Genomic DNA, 12,691 nt, shown 5'->3' on the forward strand with positions numbered 1-12,691 from the left:
GAACCACTTAGAACATTTGTGGTTTCCTATATTTACCTCGGGGGTGATAAAACTTCTCAGGATAAGGAAGTCTTTTTCCTGTTCTATGATCAGGGGGGCGTGGATCCCCTCTTTTTGTCGAATTTTATAAATATCTGTGTAGGTAAGGGGGGTCACAATTAGCCGTTTGTTGCTCTATAAATAACAGCCTATGCTGTACAGTTCATTCTCATCCCCCTTCCCTCTTACCTTTATATGAATTAAAACGTTCTCATGAACGGGCATGTGTCAGTATTTCTTGGCTTGGGAACTGGATATGTTCTGTAAGCAAGAAAAGGTTTGTATGTATTTGCATCGCTTTCAAGGGTCCCTAAAGTCTGCACTTAGGTTCTTTTCTGTCATGTTTCCCCTGTTGGTTCTTCTAATTATATTCGTCTGTTTTTCTATTTAGGTTTGAGAACTCTGCTTTCTACTCTACCTTATTTTTTTCTTTTTTATCTTGTACATATTAAAAATGCATCTTTGCCAGGTATGGGTTTATGTTGTTACTTGTAAGAAAAATGCCCCTCCTTTTATGGAGTAACCCTTTTACCTGTACTCGCAAGCGTTTTTTTCTTAACTTGTTTTTTTTTAACTGACTAGCTGTTTTGCCCCGCTTCTTACTACTTCCGATATCTGCCCGAGGAATGTGTGTCTAGGGATTCAGTAGTATGCTACCCCTGATGTCGCGCATTTTCACGGAATACTTCCCGTTGCCTCTGCACTTTGTCCCCTCCTGTCCCGGCTCATGTTTTAAAGAAAATTTCTAAAGTATCTCTAAGCTAAGGCGGTCACTCTAGGGCTCTCCCTGCCGTTGTCGATTAAACCCGGTTGTCCACTAGACCTACAGGTGCTCTAATAAAAACCTCCCCACTCCTGCTTACCTGCTCGAATGTCTGTTAGCGCCTCTGCCACGTTCTTCTCCTTCTCTGAGAAAAACGCCGAGGGCATTCTGTTTTTATATTGTGTTGATCCCTGCAATTGTTTTCAGCTGGGGATCGCGCATGCTCAGTCCTGTTTATTCTGACTCTTTTGTCGGCGACCTCTTAGAGTGGTGTTTATTTCTTATTATGTTAGTGAAGCGTAGTATTATATGCCCTCATATACTGTTGCACAACCCTCTACTAGGTTTGTTTTATTTCTCAAGAGCAATATTATATTTATACATGACCGTTTGATTTTGTTAAAAAAATATAGTTATATAAATTTTAGCGCAATGTATGTAGGTGGTGTCTGATATATTTTTTTTTAAAACGAACTCCTCACCACCGTTTCAGGCATGGTTCTTTGGTGCTCCATTATCGGCTTCCTAAGCGGACCATTACATTTCCACAGGGGTGCAAGTCGAATTAGCCTCCTAGTTTAGGGTATTCTGTGTATTTGCCTATACATGCCAAGAATTGACCTCCCAATTTAGTGTGTTATGTGTATTTACCTATAGATACATGGTTCTGTTTTGATTTGTTCTATATTGTCAAATCATTTATTTTAAAACAGAAAATGAACAACACCGAGAGGAAGGAGGGCACTTATATTAATGTTTTATATTTAACTCATTTTGTGTCCCTGCCTTCAGTGTCTTATTCTATTGCTATTATCCTCGAAGTAGGCATATATTTTTTTAAATCCTAGATTTCCCTCATGTATGACCCTTACTCCTATCTGCGCCATTTTGTCATTTTATTTACAAATTTAGTAAAACCCACTTGTAAGTCATATGAAATATGTTTTTTATCTATATCTTTCCCTTCGTTTTTCTGTCTACGACTATGTTTTAAATTAAAGTTTCCCATTCTTCCCTTGAATTTAGGCCATGTTTGATGGTATCGAATTTAATCATGAACCATTGCTCCTGCTGTTTCCTTATTTTTGAGCTATCTCCCAATCTGGTTTGTTCCTTAATTCTCTCCAGGATCACCCACCTCATGTCCTTTACACTATGTCCCTGTTCCTTCCAGTGGGTAACAAGTGGTGCGTTCTCTTTGTTGTTCTTAATCGCTGATTTATGCTCCCCTATTCTTAGCTTGAGTTCCCTACCTGTTTCTCCTATATATCCCTGATTACACGGACATAGGATCAGGTATATCACATTCTTTGTTCTGCAGTTGTTACGTGTAGTAATTCTCTGTGTGGCTCCATTTAATTCCACTTCTTTGGTCACTATGCATAGTTCACATATGCAGCAATTGCCGCATTTGTGGTTCCCTATCGCCTTTGTTCCTGTCATAGTAGTTTGTCGTTCTATCACATCGTCTCTGTAGGTATGTACTAGACTACATCTGAGGTTCTTATTCTTTCTATAGGCGTACAGTGGACGTTCTAAGGTAGTCTCGGCCCCATCATTTAGAATTTTCCAGTTGTGGTTTATTATGTTCTTGACCTGATTCGCCACTGCTGAATACTGGCTTACCATGACTATTTTTTCATTAGTTTGCTTCTTCTCTTTTTTATTTAACAGGCAATCCCTGTCATAGAATCTCGCCCTCTTTAGAGAGTGGTCTATACGTTTTTTCGGATAGCCCCTTTCCTTGAACTTTGACTTCATCTCTCCTGCATGGCGATAGAAGTCCTCAATATTAGTACAGTTTCTCCTTAACCGGAGAAACTCCCCGAAGGGTATTGAATCTTTCTGACTCCTAGGGTGGTAGCTGTTGTAATGCAATACAGTATTGCGGTCTGACTCTTTCTTGAATAATTCCACCTTCAGTTGTTTATCTTCGCTCTTTATGCTTATATCTAGGAACTTTACTTTAGTTCTGTTGTATTCAGCGGTGAACCTCAGATTTGAATCTCCTAGATTCAGCCAGGTGAGGAAGTCTTCCAGGACATCTACTGTCCCTGACCATATAAAAAAGATATCATCTATAGAACCCATACAGCAACATAATACGCACATGCTTCAGTGTACACCCAGGGATTTCCCTTTGACTAATCTGGTTCTCATGTCTACAGCGGAGGTCATCAACTGATTCCCCTTGGGCCTTTGTTCCTTTGAGCAGTGCTAATGTGAGTGAGTGGTTGCAGGTGGTTGGCACTGGCACTCGTTTTTAGGGACCAGGAATTATTTGTAATCATTAGACTTTGACCCAGATAGGAGAGAAAAAGGCAGAAATAGGACAAAGAAAATGTAAGAGCAAGGTAGGAAAACAGTAAGATGGGAGGAAGCCGAAATAAAAAAGAACTGTTAAGAGAGAGAGAGATAAAGATACAGAAAGGGTAGAGTAGAGAAAGAAAGAAGCATGAGGTAGAATCAAATGTAGGCGGAATGTAGTGATTTTTTTTCTCAAAGCTATCCGTGTTTCTCAGCGTACAAGATATTTTGGGCCATATGTATCATCGTCCTGATTTGCGATTCTGAAATAGCAATGTTTTAGAAATCGCTATTTCAGAATCGCAAATTGGGATGTATGTACAAATTCACATTTTTTTGGCGAATTCTTAGTATTCCTAATTGTGATTAGAAAATTGCGAATCGCAACTAAGGAATACTTTTCCATTCATTTCTATGGGCCAGGAGGCCCATAGGAATGAATGGGAAGTTATTCTCAATTTGCGATTCGCAATTTGAGAATCGCAATTTGAGAATTATTTCAATAGTGCAGGGGTGTCCAAAGGACACCCTGTTGCACCCCTGAAATGAGCATGGTTGCACATGTGGCGCACATATATGCCCTAAGGGCATGTATGTGCGTCACATGGCACTTTGAAAAATGCAAAAATGTGCATTTTTCAAGGAATTCGCAACTTACCACCAACTTGAAGTTGGTGGTAATTTGCGATTCCTTAAGGACAATTAGCATTTTTTTTTGCTTCATACATTGCATTTAAGGAATCGCAAAATTTGCGATTCCTTAAATGCAATTGCAAAATAAGGAATCACAGATATTGCGATTCCTTGCTTTGCACCAGATTTTTCTTTATACATACTATTTAGCAAATTCGCATTCGCAAAGGCCGAAATTCTGCGAATTTCAGCCTTTGCGAATGTGAATTTGCTTGATACATATGGCCCTTTGAAACAATTTAAACAGGGTTCAATCTTCGAAGAAATCAAGACATCTGTCCGTTCAGACGCTTCTCACCGCATGCCATGCCTGTAGGATCGCTAGTTAGGAGCAGAGTTGGAGTGGTCTTAGTATGACTCTGGGTGATGTTCGCCAAGCCCGTCTGAGGGTGTTTAGTAGCTGAGCGAATATAGGCGAAGGCTGTAGATGGACAGCCTAACTGTGATGATGGGAAGCAACGGCCTGAGGGTTTGAGGTGTAAAGTATGGGTTAAAGCTTTTTTGCAGTTTGTGACATGTTTTTGAGACGGAGTTGAACTGGATATTGTTTCTCTTGTGTGAACATTGTATTGTGCAGTTTGCGATGTCAAGGTGAGTAAATGGGAGGTACCAGTTTCGAGGGTTGAAGTATCTTCCCTATTTTGGTCTAAGTATGTGCCACCTCGTTTCTTGGGTAGGGCTGATAAAGCCCTGACTGAGGTGGGCTGAGAAGGTCGAAAAAGGTGGTTAAAGTGGACATCAAGCTCCCATCAGTGCTGGAGGAGGAAGGGTCAGCCAAGTACGCACATGCCATGAGCAGAGAGTCAGTGATGCAGTCATCGCAAGGGGACCTTTCATAAAAGTGGGTGCGGGTTCTCCAGGTCCTAGCAGCCTAAGCCAATCAGCAAGACTCCTAGCAGTGGATCCAGGGAGCTGCAGGATATCCTACCCTGGGATTGGTAGCCCTGCAGTGGGACGTCAGATTCACATGTTTTGAGGTATTGGTGATGTTTTAGTCATTAGCATACATGTACGGGCTTTTTTTTAATAAGGAATATTCTTGCCAGATTTATTACAACTTTTGGAACAAATGGTTGGACAGGGTGGCATTGAGGAGGATATTCAAGCTGCTGTTCACAGAAGTGGTGTGCTATAGATAATAAAGAGAAAGGAATCCCGAACACACAAAATAAGCTAACTCAGTGTTTGCAAGGTATGACGCGATACACTCTTGATTCAATCTGGTAAGGACATTCTGGGTGTTTCTTTTCTATCGCATTTGTCTGGAAGTTTTCTAAACTGTTGGCCCGGTGCAGATTTGCACCAGAGTGCTGAACAATGCAAACAGCTGAAAGCTGCGGAAATAACGTACAGTAACTCTGCCATGGTGAGGGAAAGAAATTCCCAAGCAGTGTAAGGGAACGAGCTTGCTGTGATCAACGCTTGAGAACAAAATCATCTGGTGTCATGGTTACATGGATTGTGAGCACAAGCATGCGGTGTCAGGGATACAGGGAAGGGCTTTTTAGCAAAAGTTGCTAAGCTAATGTCAAGGTCTGTGCATACATCACAAGCACTCGCTTGCCAGTGGATGAAGGCATGATCTCTGGGTGGTAATAGAGCAGTCTCTTCTGCCTGTATCACGAAGCATCCCTGCCTGTGAATTCAAAGACACACATTTCTTTTTAAGGCTGACTGTACAATCAATCATAAAATACTATTCTAAGAGTTTTATACCCTCATATATAAAGTGGTAGATTTAACCTTGAATACTTCATCGCCACTGCCTGCTCAAGGACTCTCCTCACAAGGTCTGCCTGTAATAAACACTTCAGCTCATTTCATCCTTAACTAGAACATGACCTTCCATCAGCACAATACTAAGAGCAAGAGGCACAGTTTGACAACATTAAAAAAATGTCTTCAGATTCTTTGTGAATATACTTATTTTTATTTTGTGATTAGGGTGTGTTCCCTGGTTCTGGCCCAGATGCTCTTAAGTTGTTTTTGGTTTGTATTCCTGTGTAAGTGTCACTATAAACAAATCAACAAAAACCTGCCTGCTTGATTCTTAGCCCTCCGGTTTTAATAAATTGTGCATGTGAGAGCACTCCACAGAGGACCAGAAAACCGTGTATCCAATTTTTCACAATTTTGAACATCAGCAAGACTCTCTGTACCTTTGATGTTAAATGTTTGCAGATGGAGGATAGTCGAATTAACAAACAATGTTTTGTGACACCTTCTTCTGTATGTAATCTGATGACCAAACATGACTCGTTATTGTATCAGGCAATAATCCTGCCGCTTGACCACATCCTTCAGAAAAAACATTCTTAATCATGACGCACTACCCTCTTCAACTCCTCCCCTCATGCGCACAGCCTGCACGACCCATTTGAACATCTCCTAGGACTCTATTACAACCGGCTGTTGGACCTGACATCCTTGGCGTGGTCTTGACCCAATGTTTTGCCTTCCAGCCGTCTGTATTTGCTGACTTCATTTTTGATGGCAAAGGACTCTGCACACTTTACTACTGCTAACCAGTACTAAAGTGCTTGTGCTCTCTTCTTTAACCATGGCAACACTGTCTTACACCCAATTGGGATATTTAATTTACCTGTAAGTCCCTAGTAAACTGACACTACTAGTGCCCAGGACCTGTAAATTAAATGCGGTGGGTCTGCAGCACTGACTGTGCACCAACCTAATTATCCTTTTTAAACATATCCCAGGCCTGTCATTGCAGTCTGTGTGTGCAGTTTCAAACTGCCATTTTGACCTGCCAAAATAAACCTTTTGATCTCTTAACTTGGAAGGAGTGAGAACGTTGAATGGTAAGCCCTCTGTTTACCCAAAACTTGCAATACTTCATCAAGTAGGGGGAACCCTAAACATTGCGTGTGTGTTCATCCTAACCCCAGCTGGTAGGCAGTACGCACCCATGTAAAGTAGTGCCAGCGCCACATTTGCTGGAGTTTGCGTTTTGTGTCTGACAATGGGTCTGTCTGCTGACATATTCCTAAATTATTTATACACATGTGAGCATACACAAGTGTGTATACACACATATATATATATATATATATATATATATATATATATATATATATATATATATATATATATATATATACATATATATATTAGGGCCCTCACCCACAGGTGCCACCTGTGGCTTGCTTCATCATCGGAACCTCACTTTGAACTGCTAGATGGTGGTTTTCGACTCTGTCAGTGCACCGAAGCCTGCTAACTGGGCTCCACTGTCAGTGTTCTTTCCCCCTAAAGTGACATGTGTAATTGGCATCACCAATTGACAAGAGCGTACCTCCCTTATAAGTCCCTCGTAAGTGGTACCTGTGGTACCCAGGCCATAGTTGGTAAGAGGATACTCAGAACTTGCCTCCCTAAGTGACTCAAGTAAACTAATAACAGCAGATCTGCCATTGCAGACTGCAGGAACAGTGCACACTGCTCCAATTCGACCATATCCTCACCATGTGTGACAAAGTCCCAGCATTGCTTTAAGTATATGGCAATCCCCTCTGGAGCAGGCCTCTAGAGCTCAGGAAGCAAGGTGCAGTATACTAAGAGTGTAGACATGTGAGTGCAAGCGTACATGTCTCTATAGTGACTTTACCATTACAGTGCACACTATAAGTGATAGGCGGTCCATAGGATAATAAGGGACTAGTACCCAGTCATACCCAGATTGCTACACCCCTTATGGTACCACCTTATGTGTCAAGTTTGGCGTTAAACAACTTGACTTGTCTTTTCTGCCACATAATCTTGTGTTAGGGAAAAGTGGGCATGCACCAGGGTGGCTACAATATTAGTTTCCCACCTGGTTACCCCAGCTGACATGTACTTTGGTTGGCAGGCCCAAGTCAAGTCAAGTCAGAAATTTATATAGCGCGCTACATACCCATAGGGTCTCAAGGCGCTTGAGGAAGGGGGAAAATTACTTGTCGAATATCCAAGTTTTAAGTTGCTTTCTGAATGCTAGGTGGTTCTGAGTAAGCCGAAGGTGAGTGGGGAGAGAGTTCCAGGTTTTGGCTGCCAGGTAGGAGAAGGATCTACCTCCCATGGTGGCTTTGTTGATGCGGGGAACAGTGGCCAGGGCTTGGTTGGAGGAACGTAGTTGACGGGAGGGGGTGTAGAAAGACAGTCGTGTGTTGAGGCATTCGGGTCCAAGATCGTAAAGTGCTTTGTGTGCGTGGGTTAATAGGCGGAAGGTAATTCTCTTATTCACGGGGAGCCAGTGGAGGTTTTTCAGGTGACCAGAGATGTGTTCTTTACGCGGGATATCAAGTATGAGCCTGGCTGAGGCGTTCTGGATGCGTTGGAGTTTTTTCTGGAGTTTTGCGGTGGAACCGGCGTATAGGGTGTTTCCGTAGTCCAGGCGACTCGTGACAAGTGCGTGAGTGACCGTTTTTCTAGTTTCGGTGGGGATCCAGCGAAAAGTTTTTTTAAGCATGCGAAGAATGTTGAAGCAGGATGATGAGACAGCGTTGACTTGTCTGGTCATTGAGAGTGAGGAGTCCAGGATGACGCCCAAGTTCCGTGCGTGGTCCGTCGGGATGGGTGCTTTTCCAAGGGCCTCTGGCCACCAAGAGTCGTCCCAGGCGGAGGGGGAGGTACCTAAGATTAGGACTTCTGTTTTGTCTGAGTTCAGTTTCAGACGGCTGTGTTTCATCCACTCGGCTACTTCTTTCATTCCTTCGTGTAAGTTGTTTTTGGCGGTGTTGGGGTTCTTGGTGAGTGAGAGGATCAGTTGGGTGTCGTCAGCGTAGGAGATGATGTTGAGATTGTGTTGGCGAACGATGGCTGCGAGAGGGCTCATGTATACGTTGAAGAGGGTGGGGCTGAGTGATGATCCTTGCGGCACGCCGCAGATGACTTCAGAGGCCTCTGATTTGAAAGGAGGGAGCCTGACTCTCTGAGTTCTTCTGGTGAGGAAGGAGGTGATCCAATCCAGTGCTTTTCCTTGGATTCCGATGTTACTGAGGCGCTGTAATAGGGTGCTATGGCAGACTGTGTCGAATGCTGCGGAGAGGTCAAGGAGGATGAGGGCGACTGTTTCTCCATTGTCCAGTAGGGTTCGGATGTCGTCTGTTGCTGCGATGAGTGCGGTCTCAGTGCTGTGTTTGGCTCGGAATCCGGACTGTGAGGGGTCGAGGGATTTGTTGCTTTCGAGAAAGGCGGCAAGCTGGTTGTTGACAGCTTTCTCGATGACTTTGGCCGGGAAAGGAAGGAGCGAGATGGGGCGGTAGTTTTTGAGTTCGGTGGGGTCAGCTGTGGGTTTTTTCAGAAGGGCGCTGAGTTCTGCGTGTTTCCAGCTTTCCGGGAAGGTGGCGGAGTTGAGGGAGCAGTTGATGACGTCTCGGAGGTGTGGTGCTATGATGGAGTCTCCTTTGTTGAAGATGTGGTGAGGGCATGGGTCAGTTGGGGATCCTGAGTGGATGGAGTTCATCAGGCGGATGGTGTCCTCAGTGGAGATTGGGTTCCAGTTGTTAAGGATGTTCAAGGGGGGAGAAGGTCCTGCAGAAGATTGGGTGGGTAGGTCTTCGGGTCGGTTGTCGAAGCTGTTGTGGATGTCTGCAATTTTGTTGTGGAAGAAGGAGATGGGTTGGTAAATTCTTTTACGATGTTGAATAACTCCTTGCTATTGTGGGCGTTGTTATCTAGTCGGTCTTTGAAGGTTTTTCTGCCCCAGCTGCCACCAAGACAGAGTTGTGACCTTGCACCAGGTAGTATGCACACACCCAGGAGGCAGAATAAAGGCTTAGGAAGGAAGGGGGTCATACCTCTGATAGAGTAGAGATGTCATCATTCATCTATTTAAGACAGTTTTTTACACAGAAATGGTTTGTGACCTTATTTTACATGAGAATGACAAAGTGTGTGTTAGGTACCACGTTTAAAGAAAAACACATATGAAGTTCTGATTTAGATACTGCATTGTAAAAGCATGCCGAATGTTAGGCGTAGACTTCTAAACACTTAACAGTCAATAAGCTGATGTGGAGTTTGGCGGTTTAGTGGCATGTGTTCTTATACTTAAATCAATGTGGTAAATAAACACTAACATATAAAATGTCTATGTAAGAATAAAATTGCTTCATGTGTTAGAGAAATGGATAATAACACTTAAATGTGTAACATGAGCACTGACATTGACAAGAAATGTAGGTGTCACAAGAGGTTATGTTATGATTTGCACTTCGTGAAAGTTTGTTTCTGATGTACTATTAAATCCTGTATGATGCATTAACATAAAACGTGCAAAAGAGGCTTACAAAATTCTATGTGAACTGATAGCGGTTATTTCATGTTTTGGGAATACCCTAAACTTACATTAATTAATTGCAAATCGTAATGAAGTGATATTAACATGGTTAATTGAAGAATGAATGCATTATTCTATGTAATGTGAGATTCATATTTTAGCACAAATTCATCGTGCATGAGCTGTATTTCATGAAGGCCTCAAACTTTGCTTTCTTTCCTAGTATGACTTTATGAACTTAATAGTCTGAGGCCTATGGGAACCTTTCGTAAAGTTACCACTTATGTTCTAACGCTCAAACACCTTCTTTCACATTTGTAGCTTACTTGACTAGACTTGCAACAAAAGTGTTACTTCTTAGAGCACATGCTTGGGAATGGACAGACAAGGGATGAGAGCATGAAATTGCCTACTTTCTAAATGCATCAAATAATCATAACACCAAGCTACAGGGGCCCTAAGGAAATGGCAAGTAACGGATTACTTAATTCTTCGGATCTGTATACTTTTACCTACTACATTATCTCATCCTATTGTGAGCAACCAATGATACAGAGTGGTCTGACAAATTTGGTGATGTCAAGGGGTGTAAACATGGAATCGATGGAGTATATTTGTTTACATTTTGAACTAAGGCGTGTCACCCCTTCCCCCATCTTGCGGTACAGGGTCAGAGACTGACTATTGGGACTTCCAGAAACAATAAGAACTGTGATGAAGTACAGGGATTTTCAGCCGGCCGGTATGCTAACGTAGCCTGTGCACGCAGGTTTCGGCCGGGCGCTCGCCTCGAGGCTCACACTTACTGCTACATTGTATGTAGCATAAATCATTATCGTATTGTGTGCTGGCACCGCTGGGAGGACGTCACATCCTTCTGCCCGCGGGGAGTTCCGTTTGTTGCAAGGGGCTGGCTAAGCAGGCTGCGCCAAATTTAATCACAGCACTCTCAGCCTCCCCCTGTTTGCTAGCGGTCACAGCGGCCCTAACCAAGGCCTGTGTTCTGTCAGCCCCCGCCCCCTGCCAAATTCAATTAGTCATTGCGTTAGCTGAGAGAGACGTAGAGGTTTAGTGACCATCACCCAGGTGACCCGCTAATTGCACAGTGTCGTGTGACATCCTTGCTTGGTGACACTCATGGCTACCTGTGGATTGGAAAGTATGACTCACTGCATGGCCTGGATGCGCGAGTGAGCGGCAAACCTGAACTGCTGCATGACGTAGTGACTCCCGGCCTGAGCCTGCCAGTGTCTGCAGCCTTGAATCGCAAACAAGAACCCAGGAGGTCTATGAGCCAAACATTATACTGGCCGGACTGACAAATCTTTCACTATGTCAGTTGGTGCTACAGTCACCATATAGTAAATACTGAAAGTTGAGAAGAGAAGAGCAAGAGAAATGTGTGTGGGAGACAAGAAAAGTAGTGTCTAGAAAACAATCCCAAACTGGTCAACCAAATCCAGTACACAAACTTTGTGGATAACCATTAAACAAACCAAGTGATCTGTCCTATCATTTAGCCGTCCACACCGTGGCCTGGCGGGTCCCTAGATCATCTAGACCCCATGCCACACAGTAAATCGTAAATACTGGGTGCGGTCCACAGTAAAATGAACCTCCAATTGTTGGCCAATTTTAGATGGTTGGTGAAAAGTGATAGAAACACAGTGCAACATACAAAAAGCGGTGGATGTAAAATAGGGTGATATGTCTAAACAACTCTCTAATAGGAACAAGGCACATCCCCTAATTAAAAAACAGGAACAGTGCAAACGACAGTATGGAACAAATGACTGTCGCGAATAGGGCCTTGCCAGCATTGGCAGAGTCAGTCGCAGCCCAAGTAAGTTTAAGCCTTTGTGTGCCAATAGCAGTGAGTGATCAGGCAGCTGCAGCGCCTTCTGGTGTTAGTTCTCAAAAGGTGAAATGTTTGGCTGCAAACTGGCGCAGATTGAAGTGTGTTTCACGTTGTTGGGGCTTCTCTGACAATCAAGTACTGTCACAAACCTTGTAAGCCTACGGTGAATTCCATTAATTACCAAGCTCACATCACGGAGCTTGTGACCGGCGCTTGCAGAGGCCGCCCAGGACAGTGTCTGTCACTAGACAACAGCAGACTCTGAGGACAGCCCTGGACTACGAAGGCGGGTGGTAAACGACTTGAAGTAAGTACCAGCCACCTAAGGTTCGAATAACACCATGGGTTGCAGTGCTAAAATTATTTTAAACAGTTTCACTTACTGTTGTTCCCGGTATTATATGCGATCTATGGAATACGGAACAGTTAATAGTTTCCGTGTTTTGAGAACACTTATCTCTGATATTCTTTCTTGTCCATTTTTGCACTTTTATACAGTGCGAGCCTCAACCGAAGAAACGCTTTAAAGTAGCACCAGTTTTAGGCCCTGGCAGATTAGAGCAACTGAATGCTTTGCAGGTCCAATTACCTCATGGCCGGCCATGCATGCATTCTACTATATACTGTGTTATGCTAAGGCCTGAAGATTTGGGAAGCATATCAGCTTAAGGTGCTTTGCTCTGGGCTGATAAGTAGAGTCGCTGCGCAGCTACAGGTAAACAAAAAGATGAAATATGTAAAAAAGATGGTTTTA

At 43.3% G+C, this 12,691-nt stretch overlaps 1 protein-coding gene across 5 annotated transcripts in view; it reads left to right on the plus strand.

Moving 5' to 3' along the window:
- Positions 1–12,691, plus strand: part of KIF21B (kinesin family member 21B) — a 413,924-nt gene that overhangs the window by 202,836 nt on the left and 198,397 nt on the right. The window lies entirely within an intron of this gene.

This window comes from Lissotriton vulgaris, chromosome 5, assembly GCF_964263255.1.
Source record: "Lissotriton vulgaris chromosome 5, aLisVul1.2, whole genome shotgun sequence".
NCBI classification, from domain to species: domain Eukaryota; kingdom Metazoa; phylum Chordata; class Amphibia; order Caudata; family Salamandridae; genus Lissotriton; species Lissotriton vulgaris.